General features: G+C 43.1%; 1 pseudogene; it reads right to left on the bottom strand.

Annotated features, from left to right (window-relative positions):
- Positions 1-11,641: 11,641 nt before the first annotated feature.
- Positions 11,642-12,053, bottom strand: LOC102411027 (annotated as a pseudogene).
- Positions 12,054-13,632: the final 1,579 nt, after the last annotated feature.

The raw sequence follows: 13,632 nt of genomic DNA, 5'->3' as shown, positions 1-13,632 counted from the left end.
AGACCCCCATGAGGAGTTTCCCCCACTGCCTCAAGCATACTCAAGTTTTGAAAACTGCTCATTATCAAAAGTAGAACCAGTTGGAGCAAAGAAAGACTGACAACTTCCTTTGGAAGCAAGACCCAGGAAGAACTGGAGCTGAGACTTTCCTGGAAGGAAGAAGTGAGTGTATCAAAAGGACGAAGGGACTGCGTATGTCTATAGAGCAGCACTGTCCAACAGTAACATAATGTAAGGCACACATACGATCCACATACGTAATTTAAAATGTTCTGGTAGCATACTAAAACAGCAAAAAGAGGGACTTCCCTGTGGTCCAGTGCCTAATACGCCAAGCTCCCAATGCAGGGGGCCCAGGTTCAATCCCTGGTCATATCCCACATGCCTCAACCAAGAGCTTGCATTGCTGTTGTTTTAGTCGCTAAGTTGTGTCTGACTCTTTGCGACCCCATGGACTGCAGCCCGCCAGGCTCCTCTGTCCACGGGGTTCTCCAGGCAAGAATCCTGGAATGGGCTGCTATTTCCTCCTCCAGGGGATTTTCCTGACCCAGGGCTCGAACCCACATCTCCTGCATTGGCAGGCGGGTTCTCTACTGCTGAGCTACCAGGGAATCCCCAAGAACTTGAAACCTACAACTAAAAAAAGATTCCACGTGCCGCAACTAGAAAATCCTGCATCCCCCAGGAAAGACGGACGATCCCACATGCCGCAATAAGATCCAGTGCAGCCAAGTGAATAAATAAATATTTTTTAAAAAGTAAAAAGCAACAGGTGAAATTAATTTTTGTAATATGTTTTATATAACCCATTATCAATAGTTATTAACTATTAATAATTTAATATTTTTATATCAAGCCTTCAATATATATTTTATTCTTCCAATACATCTCAATTCAGACTTGCCATATATCAAATGCTCACTCTTCACATATGGTTAGTGGCTAATGTGTTGAACAACACATATGGAAGGTATGAAGGAGACTGTCTGAGATTCTCTGGTGACATTGGCATTATCACATGCTGTTCCCCCAGAGTCTAGAACTAAGACTCCATGGCTGTGAATGGAGCTTAGAAGCAACTTGAATAGAGTAAAATACTCTCCGCTGGCTGGTGGACTTGTGGACTTTGTGTGGTTTGGATGACATGGCCTGAAAATGAAGCTGCAATTGAACATTCTTTGCAATTTTGTATGTATATTAAATTGTGTAACATTAAGACTGTGAAAGTGCTGCACTCAGTATGCCAGCAAATTTGGAAAACTCAGCAGTGGCCACAGGACTGGAAAAGGTTAGTTTCATTCCAATCCCAAAGAAAGGCAATGCCAAAGAATGCTTAAAGTACCTCACAGTTGCACTCATCTCATACGCTAGTAAAGTAATGCTCAAAATTCTCCAAGCCAGGCTTCAGCAATACATGAACCATGAACTTCCAGATGTTCAAGCTGGTTTTAGAAAAGGCAGAGGAACCCGGAGATCAAATTGCCAACATCTGCTGGATCATGGAAAAAGCAAGAGAGTTCCAGAAAAACATCTATTTCTGCTTTATTGACTATGCCAAAGCCTTTGACTGTGTGGATCACAATAAACTGTGGAAAATTCTGAAAGAGATGGGAATAGCAGACCACCCGACCTGCCTCTTGAGAAACCTGTATACAGGTCAGGAAGCAACAGTTAGAACTGGACATGGAACAACAGACTGGTTCCAGATAGGAAAAGGAGTACGTCAAGGCTGTATACTGTCAGCCTGCTTATTTAACTTATATGCAGAGTACATCATGAGAAACACTGGGCTGGAAGAAGCACAAGCTGAAATCAAGATTGCTGGGAGGAATATCAATAACCTCAGATATGCAGATGACACCACCTTTACAGCAGAAAGTGAAGAGGAACTAAAAGGTCTCTTGATGATAGTGAAAGAGAGTGAAAAATTTGGCTTAAAGCTCAACATTCAGAAAACGAAGATCATGGCATCTGGTCCCATCACTTCATGGGAAATAGATGGGGAAACAGTGGAAACAGTGCTGACTTTATTTTTGGGGGCTCCAAAATCACTGCAGATGGTGACTGCAGCCATGAAATTAAAAGACGCTTACTCCTTGGAAGGAAAGTTATGACCAACCTAGACAGCATATTAAAAAGCAGAGACATTACTTTGCCAACAAAGGTTTGTCTAGTCAAGGCTATGGTTTTTCCACTGGTCATGTATGAATGTGAGAGTTGGACTATAAAGAAAGCTGAGCACCGAAGAATTGATGCTTTTGAACTGTGGTGTTGGAGAAGACTCCTGAGAGTCCCTTGGACTGCAAGGAGATCCAGCCAGTCCATCCTAAAGGAGATCAGTCCTGGGTGTTCTTTGGAAGGACTGATGCTAAAGCTGAAACTCCAGTACTTTGGCCACCTCATGCGAAGATTTGACTCATTGGAAACGACTCTGATGCTGAGAGGGATTGGGGGCAAGAGGAGAAGGGGATGACAGAGGACGACAGAGGATGAGATGGCTGGATGGCATCACCAACTTGATGGACATGAATTTGGGTGGACTCCGGGAGTTGGTGATGGACAGGGAGGCCTGGTGTGCTACGATTCATGGGGTTGCAAGGAGTCGGACACTACTGAGTGACTGAACTGAACTGAAGACTGCTTTATTATAGAGTAAGGGCTTCTCAGGTGGCACTAGTGGTAAAGAAGCTGCCTGCAATACAGGAGACTTAAGAGACACAGGTTCAATCCCTGGGTCGGGAACATACCTTGGAGAAGGAAATGGCAACCCACTTCAGTATTCTTGCCTGGGGAATCCCATGGACAGAGGAGCCTGGTGGGCTACAGTTCATGGGGTCACAAAGAGTTGGACCTGACTGAAATGACTTATTGCACATGCTCACTATATTATAGACCACCTTCTCTTCCATTATATGGTGTATTCGTCTGCTCAGGTTGCCATAACAAAATCTTGTAAACTGGGTAACTTAACAGGAATTTTATTTTCTCACAGTTCTGGAGGTTGAGAATTCCAAGGTCAAGATGCCAGGAAAGTAGATTTCATTCTGAGGACTCTTGGCTTATAAGTAGTTGCCATCTCGCTTTATGGTCAGGTGGCCTTTCTTTGATATGTGTACTTGGAGAGAGAGAGCGAGAGGAGATTTCTCTCTTCCTCCTCTTATAAAGCCACCTATTGGCTTAGGGCTCTACCCTTATGACTTCATGTAACCTTAATTATCTCCCTATCTCCACAGTCACAGTACGGGTAGGACTTTAATATAAAAATGTGGACACAATCCAGCCTCGTTAATTAAGCAGACAAAGACTTGGCTAACAACCATTAGCCTGGCCAACAACATTTTTTTAAAAGGTGGGAAGGTTCAGGCTTGGGAGCTCTGAAACAGAGAATGAAGGAGCTTCCTATTGTCACTCTTGCTGGGACACTCTCCTGGACTCTTGTCCCTATTGCCTCTGAATTTGTGTATCTAGGCCTCACATCTCTTCCCTCATCAAAATATGTTCCATGAGATGCCTTGCTTTTCCCATTTTCTTGCAAATTGAGGCCTTTCACAGATTTCTGATGGTTGATTGGAGCTTCTGTCGCATCTGTGGGCCCTCACTGGGAAAGAGCCTGAGAAATCAAGGGTCAGTCTTCTACCTTGGGGAGATAAATCCACAAGGTGGGAGATTCTCCAGACACTGAAAGTATTCAAAATATGCTGGGCAGCCAGAAAATATAAATGTCCTTCACTGGCACTGAGTTCTATTGTTGCTTGAAAAAAAAATCCAGTTCAGGAGACATAAATTTAACTCAAAAACAACTTTGTTTGTTAGAATTTGTTTCAAAAGCAACTGTTAAATTGTCTGCTTTCAAATTTACTTTTCTTTATACCTGAATACCTGACCTTGCTTCTAACCTTTTCAGTTGCATCATATTTTTACATCCTGGTAAATAATAGCCAAAATCTACTGGCTGGAGTATGATTGTGTCAGGGGCTTGTATTCCCTTGGCTGGGAGGTGGAGTGAGTGAACAATGATGCTTCACTTATGGAAAAGGTATAAGAATAAGGAATAAGTGTGAGCCCATTATGTTGCATCATATTTTTACATCCTGGTAAATAATAGCCAAAATCTACTGGCTGGAGTATGATTGTGTCAGGGGCTTGTATTCCCTTGGCTGGGAGGTGGAGTGAGTGAACAAGGATGCTTCACTTATGGAAAAGGTATAAGAATAAGGAATAAGTGTGAGCCCATTATTGAAAAAACAGCATGGGTGTGAAATAGTAGGCCACCTCGGAGCTTCTCACCTATTGTGTGTGCTGCTGATACTGTTAAGTCACTTCAGTCGTGTCCGACTCTGTGCGACCCCATAGATGGCAGCCCACTAGGCTCCCCCATCCCTGGGATTCTCCAGGCAAGAATACTGGAGTGGGTTGCCATTTCCTTCTCCAATGCTTGAAAGTGAAAAGTGAAAGTGAAGTCGATCAGTCATGTCCGACTCTTAGCAACCCCATGGACTGCAGCCTACCAGGCTCCTCCGTCCATGGGATTTTCCAGGCAAGAGTACTGGAGTGGGGTGCCATTGCCTTCTCCAATGGTCCCTAACTGGAACCCAAATATTATTCAGCAATGGAATGGATAAACTATGGATACTCACAACAGTGGGATGCTATATAGTGACAGGAATGAATCCTACAGCGACATGGATGAATCCTACAAATATAATGTTGAGATAAAGAAGCCAGACTCTTGCATACATATCATGAGAGTCCATCATATATAATCCACGCATACAGAGTCCCCAAACAGTCAAAACTAACCTATGTTGTTACAAGGCAGGATTAGTGGCACACTTGATGGTTGGGAGGATCCTGATGAGAAGAGAGGTCTTCTGGGAAGCTGGTCATGCTGGATGCTGGTTACAGCTTTGCTCACTGCTTAGAATTCTTAGAGCTGTGCCCTCAAGACTTGTGCTGTTTTCTGTGTATTATACTTCCATAAAAAGCTAAGTTTTGAAAAACTTAAGGAGAATTTACTTTGGTGTCACCACCTGTGGCTTTGGGGAAGAAATGAACTCTTCACAAATGCTGCTTTCCCCCAGAACATCAAATCTGCAGTCCACATGCTTTCGGTCCACAGCTTGTTTCTCTCAAGGATAAAAGTTAACCACACGTTTCATTCTCTTTTGCCCTCTGGAGTATTTAGTAACTTGACTTTTCCTACTGTAATAACTGTAATCCGAATCTTGTTCACTAACCTCTCAGGAAAGGAGGTGGTGGGGTGGAATGTATACATGCCAATTCCACATTTCATTTCCTTTGCTTCGGCAGGATGGCTTTGCCTGTACGCACAATGAGTCTGTGCACACCCACACTGCTTCTGCCCTTGGTTGTACACCAGGTAGCGACACCCTTGGTGTGGTCCTTTTCTTTTTGAAGCGTTCAGATGGGCAAGCTCTCTCCTTTTCTAATCCCACAGAGGAAAAACAACATGATGCCAACAAATATATCTGTGATCAAAATTAAATTTGTGTTCTTGGTAAGACTCAGGATAAAGCCACTGACTGTCTCATAAAAGATTATCTAAGTTAGTTTTCCAAATAAGCAGCCAAGTTTGTCTCATGATCAGAATTACTATATTCCCAAAGCTAAAGACAGGATGAAACTGAGGAACAGTGTGCTCAACTACAGAGGCAAATTTCTGCAAGATGTGGAACTTCTTCAGAGTTAAGGTTAATGGTAATATTCATGACACTTCACCCATTACCTACTTCTATTTCTATCTGTCTGACTTAATATTCCCTGTGTGTGCTTAGTCACGCAGTCGTGTCAGACTCTTTGGGACCCCATGGACTGTAGCCTGCCAGGATCATCTGTCCATGGGAATTCTCCAGGCAAAAATACTGGAGTGGGTTGCCATGCCCTCCTCCAGGGGATCTTTGCAACCCAGGGATCAAACCCAGGTCTCCCACATTGCAGGCAGATTCTTTACCATCTGAGCCATCAGAGAAGCCCTGATATTTCCTTTATTGGGGTATTTGTTTATATAAAAAATTCTTGAGAATTTCCTGGTGGTCCAGTGGTTAAGACTCCATGCTTTCAATGCAAGGGGAGTGGGTTCAATCCCCGGGCCGGGAACTAAAATCCCACATACTGAGCAGTGCAGCCAAAAAAAAAAAAAAAAAAATTATCTCATGAAACAGACAAATTAATATAATGTTGCTCACACAAAATAATGAGATACAAAATCTGGGGAAATGATCCCTTGACCTACATTTTAGACAACAGTGGGAAGAAAAGAAAAAAATGAGATAATGATTTTTTAAAAAAGAAAGAAAACAGTGAAAGACCTTATATTTTCTTCCAAAGGACAAAACCCACTGGCTTAGAAAGTACTCTAACGGTTGAGAGATCTTTGTGCCTCAGTTTCTTCATCTATAACTAGGTGAAGTGAAGTTGCTCAGTCGTGTCCGACTCTTTGCGACCCCATGGACTATAGCCTACCAGGCTCCTCTGTCCGTGGGATTCTCCAGGCAAGAGTACTGGAGTGGGTTGCCATTTCCTTCCCCAGGGGATCTTCCCGACTCAGGGATCAAACCCTGGTCTCCTGCATTCCAGGCAGACGCTTTAACCTCTGAGCCTCCAGGGCTGTAACTTGGTAAGGTATTATGAATGAGATAATGCACATAGAGGGCATGACAATTAGTGTAAATAATCAGTATTACTATGACGACTATCATTTGAAATTATATGTGTTTATTTTTTATTTATTTTTGAATTTTCTGTCTCTCCCAATAAAAAATAAGCTCCATGATGCTGGAATCTTACCTGTGTACTACACACAGGCATCTGCTGAATGTGTCTCAATTTCAGCAATAAGTAAAGGAAGGATGAGATTTCTCAAAGAATTTAAGGTCAATGGAATTTTCCCCTAATAAACTCTAAAGCTGACGCTGTTACCCCAAAACTGTTTGCTTCTTGATGAGTGTCCACCCAAGAGATACAACCAAGCCAAAGAGGAAGAGAGAGAAGGATTTTTTACTTGCAGCAAATAAGAACACCAGGGATCATTTCCAAAGCAGTGTCTCCCTGAACAGCAAAATTGGGGAATTTTTTAGCTAAGGGTACATGCGTATTGGTGAAGGCACTTGAGCAGAGGAGAATTCAGCATTGAATTGGGGCAGAGGTCCACAGAGTCTAGACTTTAATTGATTGAAGTTATGAGGGTCAGCAAAGTTCAACATCACCATTCCATCCTCCATCTGGGTGGGGGCCTTTGTGCGTGCAGAACTCAGATAGGTGTCAGGTTGCTATGTATCTCCCTTGAGGAGGAACTAGGATTCTGTTTTATCACTGAACTACTGTTTTTTGACTACTTTTGTTTTGTTTCTGCATTTCCTCAAGATCACTAATTACAGAGACCTATTCAAGGGCACGCATTGTGGCCAGACTTAGAGCACAAGATGGCTTCGGGCCCAAAATAGCTTATCTTATATCAAGAAAGCCACGCCTGGCTCTCTTTCTCTGAGGTGGGGGGGTCTACCCTATATGCTTACAGCATTGCTTCAATTTTCAGCACTTGGGGACATTTTGGAGCGCATCTACCAGGACAAATATATGATGACAATATAGGTATAAACACCAAGACAACTGCAGAAGTATTTTAATCCAAGTCCATGGACAACATATTATGTGACGCAGCATTGTGAGGGTTAAAAAAGACGAACAGCATGATTTATCTTATTCAAACTTTTAGGCAAGTCAAGGCTTTTGTAGGCTTATTAAAATTAATACAGTGTCTAAGTCAAGTTATACAGTGCTATGAAGTTTTGACTGTTTTTTTTTAATTTAATGATGGAAACTTTTTATTTTTTTTAAGAATATTTTTATTTATTTTTGGCTGCATTGGATGTAAGCTGTGTCATATGGGATCTTTGTTACAGTGTTTGGGCTCCAGAGCAAATCCAATCTTAGTTACCTGACCAGGGATCTAACCCATGTCCCTTGCATTTGAAGGCAGGTTCTTAACCATTGGACTTTGACCAGTCTTGATTAAAATGATAGTTGAAACTAGGGGTCAACTTTAAGAATCCAAAGCATTTAAGTTAGCAATATAATAAAGGTTCATGAATATTGACATATAGTTACCAGAAAAATCTGGTCCCACCACTTCATAGGAAATAGATGGGGAAACAGTGGAAACAGTGTCAGACTTTTTTGGGGGGGCTCCAAAATCACTGCAGATGGTGACTGCAGCCATGAAATTAAAAGACGTTGACTCCTTGGAAGGAAAGTTATAACCAACCTAAATAGCATATTAAAAAGCAGAGATATTACTTTGCCAACAAAGGTCCGTCTAGTCAAGGCTATGGTTTTTCCACTGGTCATGTATGGATGTGAGAGTTGGACTGTGAAGAAAGCTGAGCACCAAAGAATTGATGCTTTTGAACTGTGGTGTTGGAGAAGCCTCTTGAGAGTCCCTTGGACTACAAGGAGATTCAACCAGTCCATCCTAAAGGAGACCAGTCCTGGGTGTTCATTGGAAAGACTGATGCTGAGGCTGAAACTCCAATACTTTGGCCACCTCATGCGAAGACTTGACTCATTGGAAAAGACCCTGATGCTGGGAGGGACTGGGGGCAGGAGGAGAAGGGGACGACAGAGGATGAGATGGCTGGATGGCATCACCAACTCAATGCAAGTGAGTTTGGGTGAACTCTGGGAGTTGGTGATGGACAGGGAGGCCAGGCGTGCTGTGATTCATGGGGTCGCAAAGAGTCAGACACGACTGAGCAACTGAACTGAACTGAACCAGAAAAATTAGAGTTAAATCTTTAGGTGTTTTAGATCATAAAAACTGGATTACTGCTAAAATCTACTTACAAGGAAAGGATAAAAACTTTACAGTAATATTCAGATTTCTGAGTAATCTTGAGGTTATAAATATTTATGGAGTAGCATTTTTTAATGTTTAACTACTTAATGTTTTAATCTATGTTTGTCATAGAAAGTTAAATTTGCTTACCATTCTTGTGATAATTTAATCACTATGACCTCACTAATCTGGCTGTACTTTCTCAATTATCATAAAAGACTTGATTCTCTTAAAATTGGTAACATACTAATTTATTTCCCCTTGAATTAGTTATGTTATAGTGAAACTGAGAAGAACCCTGTGGTGCCTTTCAGTATTCCTGTTTCTCATTTCTAGGAAAAGGCTTAGTTGCTCAGTGGTGTCTGACTCTCTGCCACCCCATGGACTGCAGCCCGCCAAGCTCCTCTGTCCATGGGGATTCTCCAGGTAAGAATAATGGATTGGGTTGCTATTCCCTTTCCAGGGGATCTTCCCAACTCAGAGATAGAACCCAATCTCCCACAATGCAGGCAGATTCTTTACATTCTTTACATTCTGAGCCACCAGAGAAGCCCAGGAAAAAGGCTACAGCCTCTGTCCATGGGATTCTCCAGGCAAGATGACTAGAGTGGATTGTCATAGAGTGGTTGTCATGCCCTCCTCCAGGGGATCTTCCTGACCCAGGAATTGAACCCGTGTCTCTTACTTGTCCTGCATTAACAGGTGGGTTATTTACCACTGGCACCACCCTGGAAGCTCCAGGATATACATAACAATGTATCTCTTCAGATATATACAATAGGACATACATAACAATATAGCGCTTTGTTCTTTTACAGGAACTAAGGCCCCCACCAGGTGAAAGAAGGTAACTGCATCCTGGGCTGGTTGGAACCAAAAGGCTGATGATTGAGATTCATGGCACATCACTCCGTTTCCTTACCATCAACCAGTCAGAGAAAGGTCACAACCCTGTAGACTTTTCTCCAAATTTTGCCCATAAAAACTCTTCCTTGAAACCCTTCCGAGAGTTTGAGCTTACTGATCATGGACCACCTGTTGCCCTTGTTTGGCCCTGCAAATAAATCTGCTCTAAATGCTGATGTTTTGATTTGTTAGGATTCACAATGCATCAGGCACATGAACTTGGGTTCAACAACAGTAGTGACCTCTGAGAGGCAGCAGTGACCAGTGACATGAAGCAAGATCTTAATTCCCTGCCCAGGAATTGAACCTGGGTAGCCTGGATGGAAACACAGGAATCCTAGCCACCAGACTAGCAAGGGCTAGAGACTAGAAGCTAATTTTCACTGGCTTTTATTCCCAGTGAAAAATTCATTTCTCACAGAGGCAAAAACTGTAAATGCAGGTACAAAGCTTATTATTAGACACAGCGTTACAACAAGAGGGAAAGCACACAAAGAAAGAGTTTGTTCAGTTAAGAGAGGAGCAAGGCAGAGATGCACACACTTGGAGAGGAAGGGCGCGGGCGTCCCCGAGTGAGGAGAAGGGCAGTAAAGAGGCAGTTAAGTCATTTATACAGGATAGTTCTTTGCTTGCTGCTAAGTCACTTCAGTCGTGTCCGACTCTGTGCAACCCCACAGACGACAGTCCACCAGGCTCCCCCATCTCTGGGATTCTCCAGGCAAGAACACTGGAGTGGGTTGCCATTTCCTTCTCCAATGCATGAAAGTGAAAAGTGAAAGTGAAGTCGCTCAGTCGTGTCCGACTCCTAGTGACCCCATGGACTGCAGCCTACCAGGCTCCTCCATCCATGGGATTTCCCAGGCAAGAGTACTGGAGTGGGATGCCACTTTGGCTAATTGTCTGGTTTCTTTTTCCACAGCTGACCTGCCCTAGGACCCTCCCCAACATGCGTGTGCAACTTTCCAAGATGGATTTCAGCCCAGAGGCCTATGGAATCACATATGCTGGGGTTTGCCCCTCCTTTTTATCCCCCAGGAGTCTTTCTGAGCATGTGAAATGTCTCCCTTGCCCCATGGAGAGGAAATACATGACCTCTTGATCCTTTACTCAAACAATGCTTAGCCCCTCTGTGCTCCTGTCATGACTGTTATCTGAAGGTGTGCATAGGAGACAAAGTCTGACTATTTACCCTGTTTCAGTTGTTATTTCCATTTCGGAGAGCAAACAGGAGGCTGGTTGTAAAAGTCTAAACTGGAGCTCACCTATTCCTGCCTCAGTAGCACTATAGTCAAATGACTCATTAATTTTAAAATCATGTATTCCATTCGATTAATTTATTTGTGTCAGGCACTGTTTTACCCCTGGGAACCAGCAATGGGCAAAACACAAGACTCCAGCATCATGATGCTTATTTTTCATTCTGAGAGACAGAAAATTATAATAAATGCATAGGTAATTTCAAGTATATACAGGCATTTTGAAGAAAAGCATACAGGGCAAAGGGGTAGAGAATAAACAAGCCTATTATAGCATCGGGAGGAAGAAATTTTCCTCTGCCTTTTGAGAATAGACTATTTCCGCCATACCAGTAAATAAAGGATATCACAGTCATCAGCGATTGCAATCACTACTGATTGCAGTCACCATCAGTGGTGAGCTGGTGAGCCCTGAGGAATCGCAGGATTCCTCAGGACATACAGGACATTGTATGAACCTATAGGACACTGGTCCCAGATAGCTGAGGCATGTATCAAGGGCATGATTTCAGTGAGCACAGACTCTTGCATCTTCCCATACATAGACAGGTGCTAAATGAGGCATCTTGTATCCCTTTAATTAACAATAATCTTTTTTTTTTTTAAACCAAGAACTCAGTTTTTAATTTCATCACTTCTTGCATTTGAAGTACTCCTCGATGACATCCTTGGCCTGAGATTCTTTGCCATAGTCCTTAACCACCAAACAACTGCAACCAAACCACTTTACGGGGTTTTCCCTCTCTGTCAATTTTACATAGGCCTACCTGTTCCCCTAGTTTCTTGTTGTCATCAACCTTAATCAGGTTGATTTGATGCTCAGCACAAAGGGCCTCCACCAACTTGACATACATGGGCTCATCACGGTTGGATGCAAGCACACGTAGATGGGCTTGGTGCTTGTCTAAAGCTTTCACAGCTTCGCCAATTCCACGTGCTAAGCCATCGTGGATGAGTGCAGTCTTCAGCACCTCTTGCAGAGCAGTATTAATGTCTATTACACCTCCAGCAGCAATGCCTTCCTCGGCCACGGCAGTGGGTTACCGGGGGAGCCCAATCTTGAATGCACCCGAGCCTCCGCCTCCGCACGGCTCCGCAGCAGCAGGGAAAGAGAGCAACAATAATCTTTTGATGTTCAAACTACCTGCCCTTTGTAGCAAAACTATATAACCTGATTCTCCCCTCACCTCCTCGGAGCAGTTCTCTCCAAGTTACTTGAGATGCTGCTTCCCTGGCTTGAAGTCCTAAAAATTCCTGCGGAATAAAACATAACTCTCAATATTTTTTAAGTCTACACCTTCTAAGTTCTAGTTGGCCTAAGAGTTAAACTTACATCAGATGGATTACAGGATAAAATCAAACAAAAGTTCAACAACATGTATACATAGGAGAGACCCAGGAAAACTGAGTAACTCTCCAAAATGGTCAACTTGAATACCACCTTCAGTTAAAGAAAAAAGAGGATGTTAGGGGTGATAGTTTGGGACTTCCAAGGGGAGGAAGGCAACTGAAAAGGAGACAAAAACAGCAGACATTTGGTAAACAAATGTTTGATGGGTCAGCAAACAATGGGACACAGAGGGGAATTTTAGCAGACTTTGCTAGGTTCCTCTGAGTCTACACATCTAGTTTGTACTATGGTTATCTATGGTGGTATCACCCTTGGCAGACACGTCTTCCACATTCTTTTAAGCAGGTCGGGGAAAGGTCAAAGGTAATGAGTCTTTGACCTTAAAAAAAATCAGCCTAAACTAAAAGAAACTCACTTTGGGGTGGAAAATCTTGCTCCCATATTATAGCTAGGGCGGTCAAGGCAGGTGTCGCTCTTTTGAGCTAAGACCTGAGAGCATGTCAGATAAACATCACAGTTAATGCTTGGTGAATATTGTTGATTGCTTTCTCCCTGGGACCACACTGATTCCTATTTACTTGTCTGTACACCTGCTCTACCCACATAAATCCTGAGCATGTAAGTCTTATATTACAGACAGGAGTCCCAGGTTCAGAGGTTAGTAAGACAAGTTCTGATTCTGTGGGTACTTGCCCTCATGGTAATGGCTACACAGCGGTGTTATGACATACTGTGGAACAGGTTCTGAGAGCACTGAGGACAAATTAGCCTAGTCTTGGGCTTATCCAATAAGGCTCAGAAGGAGAGGCTCAGAAGGCCATCGTCCTTCCTTCCCATCTTCCATCCTGTTCCAACAGCGTGGCCCAGGATCTGAGCCCAGAAAAAAGGAGAGTAGGTAGAGCCTCCCAAAGCTGTCACTTCTGCCCAAGTTTTCATGGGCTGTTAAGAAGCAAATAATTCACGTGTAGACATCCAAGCAAAGTGCCACAGTAGAAGCAAGGAAGACAGTTCAGTTCAGTTGCTCAGTCGTGTCCGACTCTTTGTGACCCCGTGGACTGCAGCATGCCAGGTCTCCCTGTCCATCACCAACTCTCAGACCTTACTCAAACTCATGTCCATCGAGTCAGGACACAATTTAAGTGACTGAACCACCACAACCATGTTAGTCAGGGATGTTTTCACCTAAAAGTGTAGGCAAAATGTGGCTTCTTGGTTTAAAAGACTTATATAACTAAAAAACACGAGATAATTCAGTCTATTAATGA

Source organism: Bubalus bubalis, chromosome 7 (genome assembly GCF_019923935.1).
Source record: "Bubalus bubalis isolate 160015118507 breed Murrah chromosome 7, NDDB_SH_1, whole genome shotgun sequence".
Taxonomy (NCBI): Eukaryota; Metazoa; Chordata; class Mammalia; order Artiodactyla; family Bovidae; genus Bubalus; species Bubalus bubalis.
The sequence above is the reverse complement of the archived record's forward strand: the minus strand, read 5'-3'. Positions and strand labels throughout refer to the sequence as shown.